This window comes from Lates calcarifer, linkage group LG19, assembly GCF_001640805.2.
Source record: "Lates calcarifer isolate ASB-BC8 linkage group LG19, TLL_Latcal_v3, whole genome shotgun sequence".
NCBI classification, from domain to species: domain Eukaryota; kingdom Metazoa; phylum Chordata; class Actinopteri; family Centropomidae; genus Lates; species Lates calcarifer.
The window spans coordinates 1,556,281-1,570,076 of NC_066851.1; the positions used below are offsets into that span (position 1 = coordinate 1,556,281).

General features: G+C 38.2%; 1 non-coding gene across 1 annotated transcript; it reads left to right on the top strand.

Annotated features, from left to right (window-relative positions):
- The first annotated feature begins 13,226 nt into the window (after nt 1-13,226).
- Nucleotides 13,227-13,298, top strand: trnaw-cca (transfer RNA tryptophan (anticodon CCA)). The gene has a single exon. It is a non-coding gene; the product is annotated as a tRNA-Trp (tRNA).
- Nucleotides 13,299-13,796: the final 498 nt, after the last annotated feature.

Here is a 13,796-nt window from a genome sequence, read left to right on the forward strand (position 1 = left end):
TCCAACGTGCTTTCAGATTCCTGAGTTATTCTCTTTTTTTGAAATATTCCTCTTTGTTTTGCTGCCTCGGTTGTAGCCCTCTGGGGACGCTGCTTGTTGTAGGAGTTGGGAGAGGGTTGTTCTTCCTTCACTTTGGTTTGGTAAAGAGAATAAAAATAACTCCTGCCAGGCTTTCATTCACTCCAGCTGTGAAGACATGATTTAACTGAGCACCACAAGACTCTGAGTCCTGGGAAAATCTACTGTGTGGAGTAAACAAGATCAGCTTTGACCCAAGCAAAAGTGGGAGCGATGGCATACCTGTTTGACTGAAGAACTGACAAATGCTTATATTCAGTTCGATGAATATTGTGTAAGTGATCTATTTAAAGAGGACTTGAGTTCAGTGCAGAAGGCCAGAAGTGTAAGATCAATGTATCCATGCTGTATTATATATAGCACATGACTATCACCTATGTAATTCATATAATATATACAAATTATGATAATTTGTGTTTTAAACGTCCATGTTTAACCATAAACTGCATCCATTCTTTGCTCCATAGTTGAACTTAAAATACACCTGAGTAATTTTTAACATTGAATTGGCTCTGTGTAATATTGTCAACATATAAAGACCAGGGGAGAAACCTGAGAAGACAATGATGTGGTGCACAGCTTGGATTTATATTAAATACTTGTTCATATCCATCCTGAAGGATAAGGGCAAGTAGGTCTGGAGCCAATCCACTGGGCAAAGGGCAGGGCACAACCTAGACAGTCTATTGCAGTCTCACTCAGAAACAGTAATCCAGCTCCTCTGTCCAGGGCCGGCCACAAGTTTCTCACCTTAAACCTTAGTTTAACACTCAGTACCCATCAGCAAGACTCCATGTTGTAAGCTGCTTTTTTGCCTTTTGCTGCTCATTCAGGGATCACTTAGCAGTTTAGTTAGCTTATTGGCCAAGCTCTGGCTTTTCCTCTCTGTAACTGATAGTCCATCAGTTTACACCCTATGTCATATCCTGCCACAATAGGAAGAAAAAAAAAAATCTGTAAATGCTTTTTCAGTGCTGTTTACATCATTTTACAATGTAACTACTGAAAAAGATTTTGCACATTGATCCAGTCAAAGTTTTAATGAACAGATTCATCTGATCATTAGATGTGATAACAGCAAAAACCATGTGGGATAGTGTAACAGATACTAGCTATTTGACGTTAAATAATAACAATAAAATAGATCAAACAAACCCATGGTGAAATGATCCGTCTGGAGTCAGAGAACATTGTGGGAATTAACAATGAGATGCAACAGCTGTTCACTGACACTGTTGGCCAGGAGCTGAGGGCCTCCAACGTGGCCGCCAGAGGGTGAATTACATCACCTGCGAGCTCACTCTGCATAAATAACAATGCACTGGGTCTGGCTATGTTTCCCATCAGGCACCGTTCTCCTCTCCAGGTCCGAAGGGGCTTCCGTGTCCTTCTGCAGAAACACCATCCCTCACACATGCAGACATAACGGCACCTTCTGACACATGCGCACACATACACACACACACTCACAATAATCAGGAGTGTTACCTAGAGGCCTGGAGGATGGTGGGGTTTGCCAGCAGAGGCCCCAAATCTAAGATAATCTGTGTCATTCATATTCTTCTGCCTGACACAAATGATCTGATAATGCACATGTGAAGTGAATTAACATCTGTTGTTTGAATGGGCCTAATGTCTAGCCATTCATCAACTTCACAGGATCATGTTGTTGACCAGAGGTATGTGTGTATTTGTGTGCAAGTCCTGGGTACATTTTATTGAAAACACACATACACACAGGTTGGTTTTATGATGGATATTGAGGACGTACACACTCATCTCTACTGCTTCACCTTGTAAACAGACGACTGAGTGTGCGTCTCAGTCAATAGGTCTCACAAGTGTGTTGTTTCTCCTGAAGGGCTGAGCTCTGGATGTGTACATTGAGTACATGAATGTACACATCCACTGAAGGGCTCTCAGCATCTACACAGTGTATTTCACTGCAGCGACAGTGGACTCATAAGTGGGCAAACTCTCCTGCAGTATTCAGCATTTGTTTACAGGAAGATTTTGGGGATATTCTTTGAAAAGGGTCTTCTACAAACACAGAGGCTGCAATAAAATTCTGATGAGCTTTCCTATTCAGCAACAGTTATATCTGAGCAAATTTCCAGGAGTTGAAAATATATTTTTTATCAGACAGGAAAGCAATCCAGGAAAATGCATGATTTCCCCGAGTAAGAAATCTTTTTTTTTTCTTTGCAGCACTTTCATGCAGCTGAGGAGTGAAGAAAAAGAGGAGCGGAAAGTGGGAGGAGGAAGCCAAAAAAAAAAAAAAACATCCAGAAGGTGGTGTGAGTATAGCTGCTCATTCACACAAACACACAGACAAAAACACCAAAAAAATTCAGGAGAAAATCTGCTCGATTCAATCAAGCTTAATTCTATTTTGATAATTGTGGGTGCTGGGCGTCTGGGCCCGGCTCGGCGGGGAAGCTGTGACTTGTGTACGAGACTGACAATGAAGTCGGGTAACAACAGCTGCTGGATGGCGGGCGAGCTCGTGTACCTCGACGCTCAAGTCTTGTCAGTCACATTTCCCCTAATTAACGAACATCTGCTTTCCATTTTTGGTTACACTGCATCACCAGCTTGTCTCGTATGAATCGCCGACTTCTGACCTCCCCTGAGGTAGACACTCGCTGTCAGAAGTACCCGGCCAATGCCATCGAAGATTTCTTTTTTATTTTTTTCTATAGAGGCCTCCAGCCCACAGCAGGGAAGAGGAGGAGGAGGTGGAGGCAAGTGGGTGGGTTCAAAACCCTCAGAGACTTTTCCACCAATCACCCTCTGGGATGGCTGACGGAGGAGGTGCACTGTTTGTGTTATGCTGCTGTTGGTTCAAACATCCTCCTGTGGCACCGGCCTGTCTCTATCCGTGAAGGACCCTAAGTCCTCCTCCCATCTCCAGAGCTCTAACCTATTCCCAAACCTGCCAAACAGGTGTGTGTGTGTGTGTGTGTGTGTGTGTGTGCGCCTCTCTGGAAAACAAGGCTGGGCTTGTAGAGTTTTTTTTTTTTTTTTGCTTTTCTGCCTGAAAACACACCACATGAACATTAGAAATAGCAGCAGCTGTTGCCTTCACGCTCTCAGAGATAAATACAGTCTACTGCTTCGTATAGCTCCAAAGTGTTTGAGTCTCATATTGTTAATCTGAATCACCAACAACAGATAAACAGTGGAGGAACAGTGGAACTTAAATCTTACATCACTCCAAAAAAAATTAAGTATAGTAAGAAATGAAGCACTTGCACTTTGATGAAATATTTGTAACATACCCGAAGTTTATTTGGATTAATATCAGCACTCAAAATATCTGTCAGACACAGTCAGGTTGTATGCAAGTCGACCAAACTTAAAGACCAAATAGGTCGTTTATCACTACTCTCTGATACAACCCATCGGAACATATTGGCGGCAGACGTACTGGACTTTTGTTGTCATGGTTACAGTAATAAACACACAGGTAAGGATGTGGAACATGTGGTCATGGATAAAACAGACAAACCTGACTATTGGTTTCAAATGGGAAACAAACACCTGTCTCCTATGTCAAAGTTCTTTTTTTTTTTTCTTGACCCATCTGTCCACCCTGACTTCCTCCTAATGTGGACTTTACCTGACTTCCTCCCTTTGCTCCTGTCATCATAACTAAAGCTGCTGGAGGTCACCTAAGAATAAAAGCTGATGATCTATGAGCTGACTCTTAAACTTAAGTATAGACTATTTTGTAATTTTTGTACACAGTAAAGGGAAGGCAGCCAGTGGTGGAAAGTAACTAAGCACATTTACTCAAGTTCTCTGCCTAGGTACCATTTAGAAGTATTTGTACTTGAATGTTTCCATGCTGTGCTACATATATACCCCAACTCCACTCTATTTCAAACAGAAACGTTGTTCACTTCATTCATTTGACAGCTTTCATCACAAGTTACTTTATATATTAAGATGTGACATACCAAACAATAATGATGATCTTATAAATATGATGTTAGAGAATAAACTACCCACCAATATATAACATACTTAAAATTAGCTCCATGTAAACCAGCAGCATCATTACATTTCTCCTTACATACGGATGCATCAATAACAATAGTCCAATAATATAAAAATCCTAAAAGTAAAACACATTAATGTTTTTTGTTTGTTTGTTTTTCTGTGTACGTACACACTCAACCATGTTCAACCAATCAGCTAACTGTCCTGATCTAGCCAATCAGTAAATCAGTGGTACAGAAGGTACTCAAGTCTCACACTGTAAAGGTACTGCATACTGCTGCATTCAATATTGGACTTCAAGAAAAGTTTAGAAGACTTTTCAGTGACAAGAACTTCAATAGAGAATAAAGAGAAAATAGAACCTTTGTTTAAGACACAGGCCCAGTGTCAATATTTTCCACCTAGACTTTGAGTCCCCTGAAATCTAGTTTACATTCCATAATTGACAGTTACACATGATGAGTTTTTAAACTTTCTCAAACTTCGTTTTGCCTATTTTTTATGACCAACCATTTGTCAAAATTATTTTGTCAAGCTACAGTCAAGGTCCAAAATTGAACCTTTTATTAGTTTTTTTCACAGTGACTGGCCAAAACATATTATACAACAGTTGCTATTCTGCAGTGATACAGTTACTACAACTGCTACAACTACTCCAGAAGCATAATGGGAAATATTCACACACTCCCACATCTTCATGAACTGCAACCTCCAGTTCCCAAATATTCAGACACTTCTGCTATTAATGCTTTGTCATTAAAACTGCTGATACCTTCAGATATCCAGTCATCACTATCACTACCATATATGTAGGTGATGTAAAACATACAGATCCCAAAGCAAGACGGCTCATAAACTGACTCCACATGCTGCATATTAGAGACTAACAGACAGTCCACCAAAGTGTTGAGTGCTCTACATCCCACATGACAACATGCAAAAGACGTAATCTTTCATCTGCCTCATAATCACACATTTCAGACTTTTACACACAGCAATATTTAGCGCCAGTCCCTTACCTCCCCATCGGTTTGAAAGGGAATAAAATCTCAGTGGTTTTGAAAACAAAAGGGTAAATGATTACATTTAAAAATAATTAACAGATGGGCACAGGCTGGGGAGAGGGAAAAAATATGATTTTCTACAAATGATTGCATTCTCTCTCCCCTTTGGTGTGAAAAGTAGATTCAGGAACACTTTTAAATAATTTGTTCAATTTGTTCCACAGCCAAAGAAATGCGGCTTGCTGGAAATTCAGATTCATTAAAACTTAATTAATATGCATCATTATGTAAATGAGGTTGCAGTTAATGAGTTCTTAAAAGAAGCCTTCCTTAATTAGTTCACTTTTAATGGCATCATCATTTATCTTTTTTCTTTGAAGCAGAATGACGGCACGGAAGTAGCCTCTCCCAGACGTACTCAAAATTTAGCATTTTTTAATTATTCTTATTTTCTTAATTTTTATGTGATTAAGAATACATGTAGGATACTAAGTAAATGTGGGAAAACTTCAACTCCCTTGCTTTATTTGATGTAAAACAGCCTCTCTGTGATGGAAAAAGGATGTTCCACCCTGACTTACCTGGCTGTTAACGTTGGAAATAACTGGATGGATGCACATAGGATTTATCATAAACAATTTTTTTTTTTTTTTTTTTTTTTTTTTTATTAGTCCACAGTTTCTCATGTGACATTATGCAACATCTGGGCTTATGCAGCGTTTCTGACACCAGCATATGGAAAGGCTCCATCTCTTCCCAGCGACAGTGTGAGTGTAACATCTCTTTCCCAGCAGTGAGGGTGAGGGCCGTGGCAGTGAGGCCTCTGTTCTGTTTCATGTTGTCAGGAGCTTACCTCCACTCCTAATTGATAACCACTGGCATTTGATCTGAAGGCGTTCAAACACCCAGTCTATCTTTGTGCCTCCAATAAGACGAACCATCTGTTGTTGCCCAGCCTGCCGTTCATTAAATCTAATTTCCTTCAGCAGAAATAAGGTTTTAATTGTACAACTCGCGCACAAGGTTACCGTGAGCAGAGAGTAATGGGTTTCTTAGTGAGATGGGAGGACTGTAGACTGTGCGGAGGATATAGGAGAGATGGATGGACGATTGATTTAGATTATGGAAATCTGTTTCGCTCACAGAAATAGTTTTTCACCACTGAATGTGGCAGAGGACTGCACTGTAACAATATACAGTAAGCAGGATAGTCAGCAGCAGAGTCTTATTGGCAGGTGAAAAAGAAAATGCATGACTTTGATACAAGAGGAGGAAATTTACATGAGCATTGTAATGCTTAAAGTGACTCCTCATTCATCTGAAAATCTACTTTCTGCAGCACATTTGCAACATGACATCAGCACTGGTGCAAAAATGATACAGGGCTGTAGCTAACACGGAGGACACCGTGTCTTTGTTTTTTTCTTCAGGGAATATTCGGGGACTTGCAGTTTACTTGCAGTGAAGTGCAGTTTACATTATTTATAATTATACATAGTAGTTGTGTTCAAAGCAGATGGTCATTTTTTTACTCTGTGTCCTCATGATGTTTCAGCACTAGCTGATGTACAACTGGTGCAGAAACAGTTAACTGACTAATCAATAAGAATAGAAAATAAAAATAAAACAATTTTTAGGATTGGACTGGATTAGTCTTTTTCAGGTAAACAAGCCAAACAGTGTCACTTTCCATCAGCTCAAATGTGGGAATTTGCTCCCTTTGTCTATTTTATATCATTGTAAATTGAATATCTTTGGAGGCAATATGAAGATGTTAGTCTAGGAAATTAGAATGGGTATGATTCACGGACATTCTACAGATTAAACAATTCACTGACTTTCAAAGAGATGACCAAGATGAGTCTATAATAATAACTAAAAAATCAAACATAAAAAAATCATTAATTGCAGCCCAACATACAACTGAATTTAATGAACCAAACATTTTAGAAAACAGCATTTAATGGAACAGTTGAATTGAATGATCATATTGGATTTCCCTTTCCATTTCCTTAGCAAAAGAATAGTTAAAGTTAAAGCAAAAGAGGTGAAGTAATCCTGACATTTAACCTTAGTATGGGGCAACAATAATGCAACATCATAGCGTCTTTCATCATAGAATCCCCCCTGCCTAGTAGTGTCTAACAGCTCAGTGTAGATGAAACCACGGCCACTTCTGTATGATGAAAGTCCAGAACAAAACACTGTTTGTTTTTGTTTGTCTGTTTGTTTGTTTGCTTGTTTTTTTCAGCATACAGAATGGACCACTAGCAGATCATCAGGAGATATTCACAGAATCTGACAAAAAGTGTATTGGACTCAAATCACTTACTCCACCTTTAAGGATTTAAAATTTTCCATCAATGAGCACTACATGTGAATTTTACATTACATTCTCTCCTGTCATCATCTATGTGGTGTAGTTTGGAAACACAGTAGAATCTAATGTTATGTATGGAAAGGCAGTGGGTATGTGCAGATGACACTGAGGCCATTCACTATGTGATTCTCCCACCCACCACATTCTTCAATCTGCCAGCACCTTGAAAGAGCTCCAACAAAGAGTTATAAATAAGACTTACTCTTGCTACTTGTCTCGTTTCACTGGCCAACTTCACCATTCCACTCTTTTTTTTTCTTTTTAACAACACATACTTTTTTTAATCCAATACCAGCTTAGCTGATGGTGTTGTCTTTCTTTGTGATAAAAGAGTTGTTTGCAAGACCCTCACCGATGGGTCTAGCAAACTATTTTAATTGCCATCTGTGCGAAAAATGTACCTGGCGTGTTAACCGATGAAAGAACATTTAGTCAGCTCAGAGGAAAAGGGAGTAACATTTGTTCTGCTGAATTGGTGAAAGCTTAATGTATCAGCTTTCTGAATTCTTAACAGAAAAATGGAAATAACCAATTCCTGTATAGCTTCAAAATGCTCAATATCAGCTTTACAGTACATCTGGGACTAATGATAATGTAACTTTAATGAAATGTATGTTGTCTCATTAGAAATGGTATTAATATTGGAACCAGACAGATAATAGACACTGAGGTAAAGTTTGCTTACCATTCAATCCAACTGAGATATCTCACCAGTACTAAGTCATTATATATGGGGGACCGTTCTTGGTCAAGGTTTTGGGGGTCCTGGGTGGATGGTTTGGTTCATCAAAAGCATCTAGATGGAATTCAGACATCATTTTATTACATCACCTCTTCTCTCTTGCTTTTTTGAGCAACAAAACATCAGGAGCCCACTGTTCGCCTCCTACTCCTACCAACAGTCAGCATTTGTTTCTTTTAACCATGATCATGTAATTATTTTAACCTGATGAAACAAAGATTCTCTGACCTTAACAAAACAGTCATTTCAACCTAAACCACAAGGTTTCCCTAACCTTAAGAGAGAACTAATCAAAGTCAAATCAAGTTAATCATAGTGGTGTCAGATTCAGGAAGGTTTTATCTCTGCAGCAGTGATTTGTAACAGCTGTCAGATGACGTCATCCTGGCATAAGCATAAGATCAGAAAAACCTTGTATTATTCAGGAGGGCAGTCACAAACATGGTTTCATTTGGAGAACTTGTTGCCTGATTTGTATAAATCAGGGGAAAGCAAAAAACCAACATATGTCAAAATGTGCTTTTTCCAGTTATTATGATGGCTGCGACTACAGCCTCTACGGTTATTTTACGGCACTGGGAAATAGCTAAAGCTCCAGATTTACACGATTTGGTAAAAGCTGTATGGGATCCTATGAGTTTAAAAGGTAAAAAAAAAAAAAAAGAAGGAATGGGATTTGACTGTGTTTTATGAAATTATATGACATGCTAAAGTGTAGTATAACAGCAAAGAGAAAAGTCAGCTGACTTAGTAATGTCAGTATGTTACATGATACATGTCAGTCTATCTATTAGATCCATTAACTAATATTAGCTGTCAGAAATTACTGGTCATGCCAGACCATAATGATCTAGCTCAAAAATCTTGAAGTATATTTAATTGTTTTTTTGTTTTTTTGCTTTTTTTGTTTGTTTGTTTGTTTTCATTTTACTGATCAAAACTTATTTTTACATTTTTTCAAAGATTTTGTTATTTTTCCTATCACAGTATCACTTTAAAGAAATGCTGTTCTCTCTCATGTTTGTGGCTGTGAGTGACGAGATTTGTCTCTAATTGTACAAATGTAATCTAATTATGCTTTGGAACTGTGTCTTACAGGACTAACAGCAGAAAAAAGAAAAGTGGCATCATCCAGTGACCTGTTTATGTGCATTTCATGTAAATCAATGTGATGTAGATGGAAACAAGCGCTGAAGCATGCAGGCCATAATGAAGATGATCAGCAAAGCCAATGCCACATGTGTGTGGTTACCCGGTGCCTCAGTTCTGTTCAGACTTACATTTGTATCCAGATTAGCATGGATGTCTGTTTAGCACACGACACTTGATCTCTCTTTCCTCTAGTGTTAGTCAGACAGATGTAAACAGATGCGACGTGCTGCCCTGGAGAGAGAGACACAGAGAAAAATACACAAAGAGAGAGAGAGAGAGAGAGAGAGAGAAAGAGAGGGGATGAAGAGGTAACCCCACCCCCCCTCCAAAAAAAAAAAAAAAAAAAAGAAGCCCAGGGCAAAGACAGACAGGCCTGGAACACGGCAAGGCAGCAATTAGACTGCTGGAAGGGGAGAGGGAGGTGTTTTGTGTGCTCTGTGTGTGTGTGTGTGTGTGTGTGGTGAATGCTTTTTGACAGTTTAACAGATGTGATGTCCAAAGCTGGGCCAGGCTGTTTAGCGACGCCCTCCTGCATTAGCAGCAGGACAGAGAGGATGAGATGATGGACTTTAACGTGTTGTTGTTACTTTGCTCTTTTGTCACCTTGTGGATAGCGTGGCATAATACAGTATAAAGACAGCTGTATGTGATTGGAGGGCACAGTGAGAGGACACCAAGTAAAAGTCTCATGTTTATTCATTTCCGTTTAAGGTTAAAAGTTGCATTAATTGTTTTATTAATATTATTATTATTGGATTACATGATTATGTGAGATATGAAAGTGGTTCCTGAATAAGTGAAGCTGAAGAAGCCTCTTAAATAAGAAGCGAAACAACTTGTGAAACTTAACTTTTCTTGGATAACCATGACCTGGATGACTGAGAAACTTCACAGACTCCTCTTTTGATCAGTTGTTTTGGTTTAACAACCTGTAAAATCACTGTCCACTACTACATTGTTTTCTATCAAACAGCAGGCAAACACAGTTAGAGACTAGCTGATGAACATCGTGGAGCATTGAGCAGCGAAAGAGACAGACAAACCAAAGCTAAACACAGAATATTACACTGACATTAAATAGATAGTCTTTATCTGTTTTCAGTCAGGTGGGCACAATGACACTATTGAAACAAAATGTTGTTTTAAAGATTAGTCAGTTTATTATAAAGCAGGTGTTGTTACCCTAGTTTTAGCCGTCCCTCCTTATAGTGACATTGTACTCACATAATCAAGTGCTGAGATCCAGTAATGTACCTATATCTCTAACATTGCCCCATTGAACTACTATTTATTATTATAACAGCATTCCCAGAACTTTGCAAGTTCAGTATCATCATAACTGACAAATGATCTGCTACTACTAAACAAAACCCAAGTTGGTAGAAAATAGAATTATCCATGATGTTGATTTGCCACATGTGAAGCCTGCATGTGGACTTTATGACAGTTCAAGAAAATGCCATGTTAAGCCACTTTCCATATTCATAATTCGCCTCTCACGTCTTCCCTGGTCCTTGTACAGGGACTGGCGCATTGGTATCCTTCTGTGCCTACACATACACTTGCAGATGTTTGCTTTGTGTGAAATAATTGATGTGGCACACATGACGTGTCTGATTATTTCATTGTTATTGGTTTTTCATTTAGTGTAGGATCATGATTTGTAATTCATCTGACTTTAATAAATTATATTTTGGATTGCCAACAGTGCATTTTTATCCAGTAAACAATCTAAAGAGTTTAGGAAGTGGGTTGGTTGCCTGATTATAACCCCTCCCTATAATGACTTCTTTTACAAATGTGCATACTGACAGTACAAACAGTCTAAGGGATTTATGTTGTCTGTGGTATAGATTCAAGATAAACAATCTTGTTTAGTAATAATAACTTTGTGTCTAACTTCTTCATCAGGTCTCCAGAACTTTTGTTTTCAGCATGCACGTGATAATAATCATCCATTTTATTTATGTCTGAGATACTCAGAGATGCTTTGCACAGAAAGATACAGAAAAATCAAAATAACACATTAAAAACAAAGAATATACTAAAAGTACAGTAAGTGATCAATTAGCAGGGGGACATTTTGAATAGTAATAATTGTTTTGTTTTGTTTTGTTTTCTTGAATGTGGACAGGTGTTGGTGCAAGCTATGAGAGAGAGTTCCAGAGAGTGGATCTCCACCAATGGGGAGAGCCCTCTCACCTCAGGTTTGGGGCTGCGTGGCATTTGAATTAGCTCGCTATGTCTGTGTGGGTACTCTCCAGGTACACTGGCCTCCTTCTAGGGACCAGAGACAGGTTAGGTTAACTGGTAACTCTAAATTGCCTGTAATTGTGAATGTGATACAAGACACAGTTGACATTGTTCACAAGTGGTGCAATAACAAACACATTTATAACTAATCAAAATACCAAAACCAGTGCAGATGGATGAACATGGGGATTTTAGCTGTGTATGTTAATTTTCTCCATTAATAAAATTAAATGAATAAAAAATATTTTATAACTTTTGCAGTTGTGTATTTTGGTCAATATTCAATTTAAGATGTAACATGCTGTATGTACACTAATACAGTAAGATAGATAGATTCATTTCATTTATCAGAGGAAGGTTACAGTTCAGAGAAAACATAGATTTAAATAGACAAAAAAAGGGTTCAGAATTTTCATAAAACTTTCTTTTAGTAAAAAATAAAAAGACGAAGTGAGATGAAAAGTACAGTATGTGGATGCATTGAGGACAACGATTGAAATGGCGCACTATGTGAAAATAATGTTCACTCTTTCATAAAAGCATGAAATAGGGTACACTTGTTCAGATTGAGACCCTGAACATTTTCAGAAATGGAACCATCACAAAAACACCTTGTGGCCTTTACTGAATTATGGATCATAGCTACCCTTATGTTTTGATGGTCAAAGATTACAATGATACCATATGCAGCATCATAAACTGTTCAGGTGAAAATGGTGAATTCAGTGACTCTGAAAAGGAAATCACAGTATGTGAAAACTAAGGACTTCTAAGGTTAGACTACATGAAATAGGTCATCATCTAAGTCATGTATAGAAACAAACATGATCTATTTTGACTGATAACACATAAATCATTATATTGTTCTTACCATACTGAGTACACCATTCAAACATTCACAGTGTAGGTTGGAAAAAGTATATGAACCCCGCAGCTAATGACTTCAGCCAGTTAACTGGAGTCAGTCAATGAAAAGATCAGAGGTCGGGGTTAGAGCTACTTTTACTTGAAAAAAAAAAAAAAAAAAAAAAAACCCTCTCATTTTAAGTTTGCTAGGCAGTAACCCACTTAGCCCAGCTGGTAATGAACCTATGGTCCACACAACCAGAATTTTGTCTGGTTATGTGGACCATATTTTTTGAGTATATCAGTACCTTAATTCAAAGTAGGTTTTGAGCATGCAGTGAATACACATTGGAAAGAGATCGAATATAGACAAAAACAAAATATACTTGATTTTTGAGTGTGTCCCTGATGGACACTATCACTCTAAAGTGCAATGCACAAAGGAAATTGAAGAAGCTGCTCAAAAACACTGAAACACACAGTATGTTTGGATTTTCTCACTCCTACCTTCACACCAAACTCACATACCAATACGTACATTGATTACTGGTGGCTGTAATTATTCCTGCTTTTGGTATTGGCCATGAAGTGATTCCTAAAGGAATTCACATGACATTGTGTAAAAAAATCAATCTAAAAAGAGTGTAACTGCAAATATAACTACAAAACCCTCTGCAGATCACAGTCAGATACACAGAGATCATGGGTATACTGCTTATTTTTTTTCTAACTAACAGCAATCACTAACTGTGATTGCTGCTCGTCAGACCTCGTGGCGCAACGGTAGCGCGTCTGACTCCAGATCAGAAGGTTGCGTGTTCAAATCACGTCGGGGTCAATTCTTTTGATTAAAAAAAAAAAAAAAGCAGCAATTTCCCTCGGGATAAATAAAGTTTCTTGAATCTTGAATCTTGAATCTGAATCTTGAATAAATAGTACTGTACATAGTAAGGGGATGGGGCACAGTTAAAGAGAAATAAAGCTATTTAGCACTGACTTAATACCTTTTTTCTGGCATTTTCCTGTCATCGCCCACAGTTTGTTCGAATTTGCCCAGTTGTAGCAGCCTCTGTTCCCTTTGTGCATTGTGGGTCATCAAACAATCAAACATGTTTAGTCTGAAGTCTTTGAGTTTAACTGGTTTTGTGCCATTTCCAGTGTGAGCATATATTCAAAGCTGTTTACAATTACTCTGTAGTATGGGATAACTACTGAGATATCTGTATATTCAGGCACTTATTTTCCAGTGTCTTTACTCACCAACATTCTCCATCATTTCTTTTTTACATCTTGTCCTGCATTTTAATTTGGGTTTTGATAAAACATTCTGAAAATG